The sequence below is a fragment of the Lepisosteus oculatus genome, unplaced genomic scaffold, assembly GCF_040954835.1.
Source record: "Lepisosteus oculatus isolate fLepOcu1 unplaced genomic scaffold, fLepOcu1.hap2 HAP2_SCAFFOLD_79, whole genome shotgun sequence".
Lineage (NCBI taxonomy): Eukaryota > Metazoa > Chordata > Actinopteri > Semionotiformes > Lepisosteidae > Lepisosteus > Lepisosteus oculatus.
Window position 1 is genome coordinate 692,457 of NW_027168352.1, and position 12,736 is coordinate 705,192.

The window sequence follows — 12,736 nt, forward strand, 5'->3', positions numbered from 1 at the left end:
CAGTCCGGGTTCGGCCTGACCGGTGTGACCTGTGAAGACGCCAAACAGCCCATCTCCGAGACAGCTCTGACCACATAGCCCAGCCCAGTCGTGTCGAGACTAGGGGCCTTGGGCAGTCTTGACAGTGTGTCCAGTGAGAGTGTGGACAGGTGAGTGTGTACAGTGTGTCCAGTGAGAGTCTGGACAGGTGAGTGTGTACAGTGTGTCCAGTGAGAGTCTGGACAGGTGAGTCAGACCAGTGTGTCCAGTAAGAGTCTGGACAGGTGAGTCTCTACAGTGTGTCCAGTGAGAGTCTGGACAGGTGAGTGTGTACAGTGTGTCCAGTAAGAGTCTGGACAGGTGAGTCTCTACAGTGTGTCCAGTGAGAGTCTGGACAGGTGAGTGTGTACAGTGTGTCCAGTAAGAGTCTGGACAGGTGAGTCTCTAAAGTGTCTCCAGTGAGAGTCTGGACAGGTGAGTGTGTACAGTGTGTCCAGTAAGAGTCTGGACAGGTGAGTGTGTACAATGAGTCCAGTAAGAGTCTGGACAGGTGAGTCTCTACAGTGTGTCCAGGAAGAGTGTGGGACGTTCAGAGGCAATCTGTGCACTCAGAAGGTCATAATGGACCTGCAGCTTGGTTTTCCTCGGACCCGCGACCCTGTCTCTTGAGCCAAGGCGTGTCCTCAGTCAAGATCACCACTGGAAGTGTCTCTCCTTGTCTGGAGGTGTTACCGTGAGACCTGGTCTGTCAAGCGCTTTGCGCTGCTATGTGTGTGAAAGGTGCTCTATCAGTGAAGTTTATTATTATTATTATTATAATACAGCGAGCGCTGCTGGGGGCGGAGAGGCCAGTCGGAGGAGGGCTGGACGCTGGACGCTGGACGGCGGGCGGGAGGGGTGGACTTACGACGCCTCGCCGGGCCCGGGTCCTGCTGCGACCGCGCACGGCCGTGCGGCATCTCTGTCGGTCCATCGTCCTGCCGAGACAAGAAGAGTCACAGAGGGGAGGGGGCGGAGCCACACAGCTGGGTGGCTTGTTCCCCACCCCCGCCCCCCTCTGTGTACAGAAGAGCCTCCTGTCATGACTGGAGGAGCTCACCCAGCTGTGTCCTGAGAGAAGCCAGGGTATCAGCTTTGTTCCACACCCCCGCCACTCTCTGTGTACAGTAGACCCTCCTGTCCTGACTGGAGGAGCTCACCCAGCTGTGTCTGGAGAGAAGCCAGGGTATCGGCTTCAACCACAGGGCTGGGCAGCTTGTTCCCCACCCCCACCACTCTCTGTGTAGAGGTGCACCTCCTCTCAATATCTTTTTACAGCAAGATCACACCCATAAGAGTGGAGTAACAGGGAAAAAAAACAACTTATTTCTCAACTTATTTTATTTCTCGACAGCGGCATTTTTTAACTGACTTACCGATTCACGGGGATACTTAAGGGCGAAACTGAAGCTGAAACTATTATTTGATTGAAGTTGAAGTAACCCGCGAATCTTTTTTGGAATTAACACGTGTTTAGAAAGCGATATATAATCCTTTCCTCCTCCTCTCTCTTCACTCCTCTGAGCTCACGGGGCTCCGGCGCCGCCCCCCGCTAGAATCCGCCGCTCTGTGACGTCAGGCGGCTCATTGTGACGCCCCCGTGACGTCGCCCCCGACGCGCTCACGGCTCGGCCGCGAAAAACAAAAATGGCCGACATTTTTCGCGGATGTTGTTTTTTTTTAGGTGGACATTTTATTTTTCCAACTCTCGGCGGCCAGCCGGGTGTCCCTGTACGAACCCGGTAGTCGCCACCCCGGACAAGCAGGGGAAACGGGTCCAGCTGTTTCTGGCCCAAGGGTTACAAAAGCTGCATTTGAATTTAAAGACAAAATCACGTCGAGGGCGCATTCAGCACCCCCACGTCCAACACGGGTTTCCGTGGGGTGGGGTTCAGTGAAATTAGCACCCCCCCGACCCCCAAGTCAAAGAAAGACCAACCTCCACCCCCCTCTAGCGGCCAAGGGCGGAAATTTCGGGCCACGCCACGTCCAAAAAACACGGGTTCCCCCCCCCCTCCCCCTGTCCTGCGGGGAAAAGACACGGCATTTTCTTTTCCGAGCCCTGCGTGGGACCTCACGACCCCCCCCAAAAAAAACGGGCTTCGGAGACGAGGAAAACCAGGCACGTCGACCTCTCTACAACACCACCCGGCCGTTTCTGTTTCAAACCGTGGTAAAAAAATAAATACAATTTCGCCCCTCACCGACCGCCGCGCAAAAAAACACAACTTCACGCTACAGAAACGGCCTGTGTGAGGGGGGGCACGGGAAAAAAATAAAACCGTGTGCGTGTTTTCGGCAGAGTAAGCTCAGCGGGGAAACTCCCTGAATCTCAGGGTTGCTTCTTGAACCCCGAAAACGACCTTTTTTCTCTCTCTCGTTTTCTTAGTGTCTGGGACGTTCACGAACTCCGCCGCGTCGGTGCGATTCCCAGCGGGACTTGAACATAACCCCCCCGTGGGGCCACAGCGCCCCCGTGTGGCCGAGAGGACCACCACCCTCAGGGCTGAGCTTTTACTGCCGTGTCCCGCTTTTACTCTGGCGATGAAGGAGGGAATCAAGGAGGAGAATTAATATTGTGATCCACCAGTCCATCACAGGACACACACACACCCTGGACAGGACACCAGTCCTTCACAGGATACCAGTCCATCACAGGACACACACACACCCTTGACAGGACACCAGTCCTTCACAGGATACAAGTCCATCACAGTACACACACACACCCTGGACAGGACACCAGTCCATCACAGGACACACACACACTCACACACCCTGGACAGGACAGCAGTCCATCACAGGACACACACACTCTCACACACCCTGGACAGGACACCAGTCCATCACAGGATGTTCAGTGCCTCTCTCTAATAAAGTAGAAACAAGACATTAAACTCCGTTCAAAACAGGAGAAATCACCAGGACACCATACACCTTGCTCAGGACGATGGGAGAAGACCTGTACCTTCACGAGTCCGGGTTGTGAAAACTTCTTCTGGCAGTTCAAAACGTTTCGAAGGGACCACAGCGCAACCCTGTTTTCCATTTCTATCGTGTATTATTATACAGTCATAAGTATCTGTACTGATCACAGAGTCCCCCTCTCACTGCCAGAACTGAAGCCCAGTGCAGCACGAATAATAATAATAATAATAATTAATCCATCTGGACTCTCCACTCAGAGCTCTTCCCAGGTCAGGGGGATCCAGTGGGGAGGAGAGCAGAGGGATGTAGCCAGTTCAGAGAGGGGGGGTGATTAGGAGGCCATGATGGGTCAAGACCAGGGGGGGAATCAGGCCAGGATACTGGGGTAACACCCCTACTCTTCTCAAGAAACACCCGGGATTGTTAACGAGCACAGAGAGTCAGGACCTTGGTTTGACGTCTCATCCGAAGGACGGCGCCTGTTTACAGTCCAGTGTCCCCCGTCACTATACTGGGGCATCAAGACCCACACAGACCGCAGGGTGAGAGCGCCCCCTGCTGGCCCCACTCACACCTCTCCCAGCAGCAACTTTGGGGGGGGGGGGGAGGGAAAAAACCAAAAGCTAAACAGATTTTTTTAAAAAATTTTTTATTGATGCTTAACAAAAGAACAAAAATTACAAGCTTCAGTCCAGACTGGGGTCTGGGGTCCCTCAGCTTCAGTCCAGTCCAGAATGGGGCCCCTCAGCTTCAGTCCAGTCCAGTCTGGGGCCCCTCAGCTCCAGTCCAACCTGGTGTCCCTCAGCTCCAGTGCAGTCCAGACTGGGGTCCCTCAGCTTCGGTCCAGCACAGACTGGGGTCCCTCAGCTTTGGTCCAGCACGGTCTGGGGTCCCTCAGCTTCAGTCCAGACTGGGGTCCCTCAGCTCCAGTCCAGTCCAGTCTGGTGTCTCTCAGCTCCAGTCCAGTCCAGTCTGGGGCCCCTCAGCTCCGGTGCAGTCCAGTCTGGTGTCTCTCAGCTCCGGTCCAGTCCAGTCTGGTGTCCCTAGGCTCCAGTCCAGTCCAGTCTGGTGTCCCTCAGCTCCTGTCCAGTCCAGTCTGGGGCCCCTCAGCTTCAGTGCAGTCCAGTCTGGCGTCCCTCAGCTCCAGTCCAGTCCAGTCTAGTCCAGTCCAGATCTTAGCTGGCACAGAACCAGGAAAGGAACCTGGAAAGAATATTGTTATTGCAGGTGTGAGGGACACAGACACAGACGTCACCATGACATCAAACAGCAAGAGGAGACTCCTCCTTGAATCACAGACACGACCGGGTGGCGCCCCCCTGTCTGCTCACCTGCACCTCCTCTTCCTCTTCTTGTCCTTCCCGGCAGCCTGCTCCTCCTCTCCCTCGCTCTTCCTCTCCTGACCCACGGTCTCCGCCGCCTCCATGGGCTCGTCGTGATCATCTGTCTCCACCGACACGCAGCTCAGGGAGTTTAAAAAGACGCACCAGCGATTCTGCAGCAGAGACAGGAGAGTCACATTAAGAGTCGGACTGGACACTCCAGGACATGAACACTGCACTGAGAGAGAGAGAGGGGTTCATACAGACACACTGACTGGACACTGACTGGACACTGGACAGGAGTAAAGAGAGGATCAGAGCATTACCCACCTTATTTTTCTTCTGTCTCACAGGAGGTGGTGATTGGACCTCCTCCAGCTGGAGTCCGAGGAGGGAGAGAGGGGGCAGGAGAGGGACAGCACAGGGAGAGAAAGAGAGAGACAGGTGAGTCAAGTGTCCCAAGAGTACAGAGACTCTGCTGAAATCACACTCGCAGTGAGTGACACCGACACTAACCAGCCTCAGGACAGCACTGCTAGAGCATCACAACCCAGACTCAACCACATCACAGCACAGATCAAACAGCAATATCTCACACACTGGGACACACACACACAAACACAACATAAACTGGAATGCTACAGAACCTTAAACAGACAATACACACTAGCTGAATATTTGACCAAAATAAAAAATAACAAACAGAAACAGACCCTGACGAAGAACAGGCTCAGTGACCACAACCTGGTCATAGAAACTGGGCGACACAGGCAGACCTGGCTGCCCAGAGAGGACAGGCTGTGCTCCCACTGCCAGCAGGGAGAAATAGAGACAGAGGTGCACTTCCTACTGCACTGTGACAGATACTCTGGGATTAGAGAAACATTCTTCCCGAAATTCAGTAATCTAATCCCAGAGTTCCCACACCTGCCAGAATCACAACGGGTCCCAATCCTACTGGGAGAGGGAGGAGGGAACTCAGTTGATCTGGCAGCCCAGTATGTGATCTCCTGTCACAGCCTGAGGAACAGTGAGTCTGTCTCCCAATAATGCTCCAGCCGCCTACAGTATATGTCAATATTTTATAATATGTGTTTGTTGTAAATGTCTGTAACATGTCTGCTTTACGCAGAGAGTGGCGGGGGTTGGATGTCAAGGCCTGACGATACCGCATTACGCAGAGAGTGGAGGGGTGGGATGTCAGGGCCCGACGACACTGCTTTATGCAGAGAATGGAGGGGTGGGTGTCAGGGCCATACGACACTTCTTTATTCAGAGAGTGGAGGGGGTGGGATGTCAGGGCTAGATGACACTGCTTTACACAGAGAGTGGAGAGGTGGGTGTCAAGGCTATACGACAGTGCTTTACACAGAGAGTGGTGGGGGTGGGATGTCAGGGCCATATGACACTGCTTTACACAGAGAGTGGCGGGGCTAGGATGTCAGGGCCATATGACACTGCTTTACACAGAGAGTGGTGGGGGTGGGATGTCAGGGCTTGACGACACTGCTTTATGCAGAGAGTGGAGGGGTGGGATGTCAGGGCTATACGACAGTGCTTTCGGCAGAGAGTGGTGGGGGTGTGATGTCAGGGCCATACGACACTTCTTTACGCAGGGAGTGGCAGGGGTGGGATGTCAGGGCCTGACGATACTACTTTACACAGTTAGTGGTGGGGGTGGGATGTCAGGGCCATACGACACTTCTTTACGCAGAGAGTGGCAGGGCTTGACGACACTGCTTTATGCAAAAAATGGAGGGGTGGGTGTCAGGGCTATATGACAGTGCTTTCCGCAGAGAGTGGTGGGGGTGTGATGTCAGGGCCATACAGCAGTGCTTTACACAGAGAGTGATGGGGGTGTGATGTCAGGGCCATATGACACTGCTTTACACAGAGAGTGGCGGGGGTGGGATATCAGGGCCTGACAACACAGCTTAACGCAGAGTGTGGAGGGGTGGGTGTCAGGGTTATACGGCAGTGCTTTACGCAGAGAGTGGTGGGGGTGTGATGTCAGGGCCATACGACAGTGCTTTACACAGAGAGTGGCGGGGGAGGGATGTCAGGGCTTGACAACACTGCTTTATGTAGAGAGTGGAGGGGAGGGTTTCAGAGCCATAAGACACTGCTTTATGCAGAGAGTGGAGGGATTGGTGTCAGGGCCATATGACACTACTTTACACAGAGAGTGGCGGGAGTGGGATGTCAGGCCCTGACGATACTACTTTACGTAGACAGTGGCGGGGGTGGGATGTCAGGGCCTGACGACACTGCTTTATTCAGAGTGGAGGGGTGGGTGTCAGGGCTATACGACAGTGCTTAATGCAGAGAGTGGAGGGTTGGGTGTCAGGGCTATATGACAGTGCTTTCCGCAGAGAGTGGTGGGGGTGTGATGTCAGGGCCATACGACACTTCTTTACGCAGGGAGTGGCAGGGGTGGGATGTCAGGGCCTGACGATACTTATTTACGCAGAGAGTGGCAGGGGTGGGATGTCAGGGCCTGACGACACTGCTTTATGCAGAGAATGGAGGGGTGGGTGTCAGGGCCATACGACACTTCTTTATTCAGAGAGTGGAGATCTAGACAAAGGGGGCAACTCTTAGTCGTATGGGCTTAGTCACACATCGCAGCGATTAAAAAAACAAAAGAAACATATTATGTCTGTTACTAACGACTTTTTTTTCCTACATTGAAAGTCTCTTTCCCGGGTGATTTTCTAGCGCGACTGGGGCTCTTCATTTCTCCTCGGTGTCTCATCGCGGGCGGATTTGAAACAGACCACAGAAGGTGGTCACACACTATATTATTATTGAGAGACAGGCTCACTGTCTGTACCTCAGGCTGGGACAGGAGATCCCACACTGTATTATTATTATTGAGAGACAGGCTTACTCTCTGTTCCTCAAGCTGAGACAGGACATCACATACTGTATTATTAATGATTGACAGGCTCACTGTTCCTCAGGCTGGGACAGGAGATCACACACTGTATTATTATTATTGAGAGACAAGCTCACTGTCTGTTCCTCAGGCTGGGACAGAGGATCACACACTGTATTATTATTATTTAGAGACAGGCTCACTGTCTGTTCCTCAGAGTTGGACAGGAGATCCCACACTGAATTATTATTATAGAGAGACAGGCTCACTGTATGTTCCCCAGGCTGGGTCAGGAGCTCACACAGTATTATTATAATTATTGAGAGACAGTCTCACTGTCTGTTCCTCAGTCTGGGACAGGAGATCACACACTGTATTATTATTATTGAGAGACAGGCTCACTGTCTGTTCCCCAGGCTGGGACAGGACATCCCACACTGTATTATTATAATTATTTAGAGACAGACTCACTGTCTTTTCCTCGGTCTGGGACAGATGGTCACACACTGTATTATTATTGAGACAGGCTCACTGTCTGTTCCTCAATCTGGGACAGTAGATCACATTGTATTATTATTATTAATATTATTGAGAGTCTGGCACACTGTTCCCCAGGCTGGGACAGGAGATCCCACACTGTATTATTATTATTTTGAGACAGGCTCACTGTTTGTTCCTCAGGCTGGGACAGGAGATCCCACACTGAATTATTATTATTTTGAGACAGGCTCACTGTTTGTTCCTCAGGCTGGGACAGGAGATCCCACACTGAATTATTATTATTGAGAGACAGGCTTACTCTCTGTTCCTCAGGCGGAGACAGGACATCACATACTGTATTATTATTGATTGACAGGCTTATTGTTCCTCAGGCTGGGACAGGAGATCAGACACTGTATTATTATTATAGTGAGACAGGTTCACTGTATGTTCCCCAGGCTGGGACAGGAGGTCATACATTATATTATTATTAAAGAGAGACAGGCTCACAGTATGTTCCACAAACTGAGACAGGAATTCACACTGTATTATTATTATTGAAAGACAGACTCACTGTCTTTTCCTCAGTCTGGGACAGTTGGTCACATACTGTATTATTATTATTGAGAGACAGGCTCACTGTTCCTCATGCTGGGACAGTAGATCACACTGTATTATTATTACTGAGAGTCTGGCTCACTGTTCCCCAGGCTGGGACAGGAGATCACACACTGTATTATTATTAGTGAGAGACAGGCTTACTCTCTGTTCCACAGGCTGAGACAGGACATCACATATTGTATTATTATTATTGACAGATAGGCTGACTGTCTGTTCCTCAGGCTGGGACAGAGGATCACACACTGTATTATTATTGAGAGACAGGCTCACTCTCTGTTCCTCAGGCTGGGACAGGAGATCACACATTGGCTTGTTATTGAGAGGCAGGCTCACTGTCTGTTCCTCAGGCTGGGACAGGAGATCACATGCTGTATTATTATTATTGAGAGACAGGCTCATTGTCTGTTTCTCAGGCTGGGACAGGAGATCACACACTGTATTATTATTATTGACAGATAGGCTGACTGTCTGTTCCTCAGAATGGGACAAGAGATCACACACTGTATTACTATTATTGACAGATAGGCTCACTGTGTCTTCGCTTGGGCTTGAACAGAAGATCACACACTGGATTATTATTACTGAGAGAGGCTCACAGTCTGTTCCTCAGGCTGGGACAGGAAATCACACACTCTATTATTATTATTGAGAGACAGGCTCACTGTCTGTTCCTCAGGCTAGGGTAGGATATCACACACTGTATTATTAGTATTGAGAGAAAGCCTCAGTGTTCCCCAGGCTGGGACAGGAGATCACACATTGTATTTTTATTATTGAGAGACAGGCTCACTGTTCCTCAGGCTGGGACAGGAGTTCAAACTGTATTATTATTATTATTGAGAGACAAGCTCACTGTTCCCCAGGCTGGGACAGGAGGCGCAATTATTATTGAGAGACAGGCTCACTGTCTGTTCCTCAGGCTGGGACAGGAGATCACAAACTGTATTATTATTATAGAGAGACCTGCTCTTTCCTGACTGTTCCTTAGGCTGGGACAGCAGATCATAATCTGCTTTATTATTATTGAGAGACTGGCTCACTCCTGTCTGTTCCTCAGGTTGGGAAAGGAGATCAGACACTGTATTATTATTATTGAGAGACGGGCTCAGTGCTCCCCAGGCTGAGACAGGAGATCACACACTGTATTATTATTATTGAGTATCTGGTTCACTGTTCCCCAGGCTGGGACAGGAAATCACACACTGTATTATTATTATTGAGAGACAGGCTCACTGTCTGTTCCTCAGGCTGGGGCAGGATATCACACACTGTATTATTCGTATTGAGAGACAGCCTCAGTGTTCCCCAGGCTGGGACAGGAGATCACACACTGTATTATTATTGAGAGACAGGTTCACTGTCTGTTCCTCTGGCTGGGGCAGGGAATCACACACTGTATTATTAGGATTATTAAGAGACAGGCTCGCTGTCTGCTCCACAGGCTGGGACAGGATATCACACACTGTTGTAGTGTTCTCTCACGAGGCACCAGTTCTGTAGGGGTTTGGGCATTTACTGGGACAATTATTTTTGTGGCAGTAAATCACACAATTGATTCTTTTAATGGTCTTAGAATCCAACCATGCGACATAACTCAAACAACGCACACACAGGTACTAATACACGAGGATACATTTGTTAATATATAGAATATGCATTCAAACCTAACAGATCTTATCGTCTGGGTTATCAGAATACAAAAGATATAAATTCATTCAGTTACAAAGAGTTACACATATCAAGAGGACATAAGTTCGGTATATCATTCATTTAGACCATTTCGTAATTGAACTTGTTTACAACTTCTACATGAGATACTTAAAACAAGTACATAACCCTTAGGAATTAAATTGATATCAACTGGTTGGGAGCAGTAATGCAATAAGGTTGAATACTCACTGCCGGTGGGTCCCTTTTCACACCGTTTCCGTAGTGCAGCGGTTATCACGTTCGCCTCACACGCGAAAAATCCCCAGTTTGAAACCGGACGGGAACAGCCTCCTCTTTTTGCACGCTCCTGTACTTCACAGAGGTCTTGAGCGACCGGTCATTTGTTCCCAATGTGTTTCCGGTGCCTTCATGCACTCTTGTACCAAACGCACGTTCCTTCTGTACGCGGAGCCGATCATTTGCAATTGGGCTGTGCCGACAGACCAGGACGAGCTCTGTCGGCTCAAAAGCAGCGCAGGACCTGCAAGAACAAAAGAAAGATTAGCATCCAGCGGGGGCTTCTTAGTGAGCCCAAGATCTCATCAAGAATCGGCTCCAGCAACAGGGCTGGGCGCACTGTTCCATTCGCCGACCACTCTCGGTGTAAACAAGTCCCTCCTGGTCTCTGCTTGAATTGCACTTTCCTGCGTTTGCTTTGGTGTAACTGGGTTCCCATGCATGGGCGAATGTGAAGAAGATCCTAAGTAAGTCATTGAAGAAAACCGAGAAGAGGTCGGAGTGGCCTCTGTCGTTCATCAACGATCCAGTCAGGCAGTACTCCTCTGCAAAGCGCAGTTCGTTCACGTCGATTGACTTTTTTTTGCCTTCATTTGTGCATGTAGTAAAAGCAGACGCCCCTATTCTACCGTGAACCCGACTCGAACCGGGGTTGTGGCGGCCACAACGCAAAGTACTGACCACTATACGATCACGGAGAGATACCGAGACACACGTGGCAGGGCGGAAAAGGCTGTGCTCTCTTCGTGTGACATAATTCGGAAAAGTCCTGACGTTGCATTTCAACTGAGCCCCAGTATACATCGACCCTTCGACACTCTGAGTGACACCTCTTGCGTGTTTTCTCATATTTATGTAGTTTGCTTGCATGATGCCCGGAACAGCGGGGTTGTTCGCTCCCATATGGTCGAGCAGTTAGGATTCCTGGTTTTCACCCACGTGGCCTGGGTTCAACTCCCGGTATAGGAACGTGTCAGTTTTGAATCCTGCTTTCCAAAAGATTAGCACCGTGTACGAAGGAGCCGCATTAAAACTACTCGAACGTGCAAAACGTGCGAGAAGAGGGGGCGCTTGTTTCCAACCGAAACTTCTCGCGTGTGAGACGAGCTGACCATCGCTGCAGGAGGTGGGAGGGTTACTCTGGTAGACAGGGCTGACCTTCGGCAATAGGATTTATACTCTCCAAGATGATATTTGCACTTTCTGGAGAGGCGATTTTCTCCACTTCAGTAGCCCGATTTCGTCGATTGCGTGGAGAGGGCTGTAGAATGTGGCGCCGCCTTTCCTGCTCCGTCCATGACAGGCGTGCTGGTCTCTGGAGAGAGAGCACGGTCCATCAGCGCACTCCAATAAAGGCACTGGAAGCAGCTGAATCGCATTGACGAAGCTCAGCGCTGGGCCGCTGGGCACCTCTTACCACCGTTTCCGTAGTGTAATGGTTATCACGTTTGCCTCACACGCAAAAGGTCCCCGGTTCGAAACTGGGCGGAAGCAGACTTCTTTTGTCGCCACGCACAAAAGGGGATTGGGGATTCGCCTAGCACTGTGATCGAACAGACCCACTCACCTCTTAGTGTGGCGGGATCTGCACAGTGCATGTCACAGCGCCTGCTGTCACTTCAATGCGCGTCCTGATGTACCCCGGTCTCCCGCGTGACAGGTGGGGACAGGTGACAGGTCCACGTGACAGGTCCTATACTAACGAGGAAGACATCGCTCTCTCCGACCCCCGGCATCGTGTACCCACCCACCGTGCTGGAAGCCGACTCGTGCTGTGATTCCTTTACGGAGCAGAAATGACAACCGAGGAGCCGAGAGATCATTTCAGCATTTCGCGTCTGAACGGAAAACACAAACGACCAACTCGGAATGACTTGCCTTTGACGCTTATCAAAGCGTTCTTTGTGGATCGAACAGACCCACTCACCTCTTAGTGTGGCGGGATCTGCACAGTGCATGTCACAGCGCATCCTGCTTTCACTTCAATGCGCGTCCTGATGTACCCCGGTCTCCCGCGTGACAGGTGGGGACAGGTGACAGGTCCACTACTAACGAGGAAGACATCGCTCTCTCCGACCCCCGGCATCGTGTCCCGACCCACCGTGCTGGAAGCCGACTCGTGCTGTGATTCCTTTACGGAGCAGAAATGACAACCGAGGAGCCGAGAGATCATTTCAGCATTTCGCGTCTGAACGGAAAACACAAACGACCAACTCGGAATGACTTGCCTTTGACGCTTATCAAAGCGTTCTTTGTGGATCGAACAGACCCACTCACCTCTTAGTGTGGCGGGATCTGCACAGTGCATGTCGCAGCGCTCCCTGCTTTCACTTCAATGTGCTTCCTGATGTCGAGTCGTGTGCCGTGCGGAGGCTCTGAAAGCGAGAGCAATGAAAAGGTGCACGACGCTGTGTTAGAAAACAGAGAAGTGAAAGGCAGTCCTTTCTCTAAGGAGGTGAAAGAAAAGCTACTCCCCGTCGGGGAATCGAACCCCGGTCTCCCGCGTGACAGGCGGGGATACTTGCCACTATACTAACGAGGA

General features: G+C 51.1%; 1 long non-coding RNA gene and 1 other non-coding gene across 2 annotated transcripts; both read right to left on the reverse strand.

Moving 5' to 3' along the window:
- Nucleotides 1-1,542, reverse strand: LOC138235384 (uncharacterized). The gene is made up of 3 exons (XR_011188110.1): nt 1,395-1,542; nt 887-956; nt 1-29 (listed from the first exon to the last, which is right to left on the reverse strand). It is a non-coding gene; the product is annotated as an uncharacterized lncRNA (long non-coding RNA).
- An 11,122-nt stretch (nt 1,543-12,664) lies between these two features.
- trnad-guc (transfer RNA aspartic acid (anticodon GUC)) lies at nt 12,665-12,736 on the reverse strand. Its single transcript has one exon. It is a non-coding gene; the product is annotated as a tRNA-Asp (tRNA).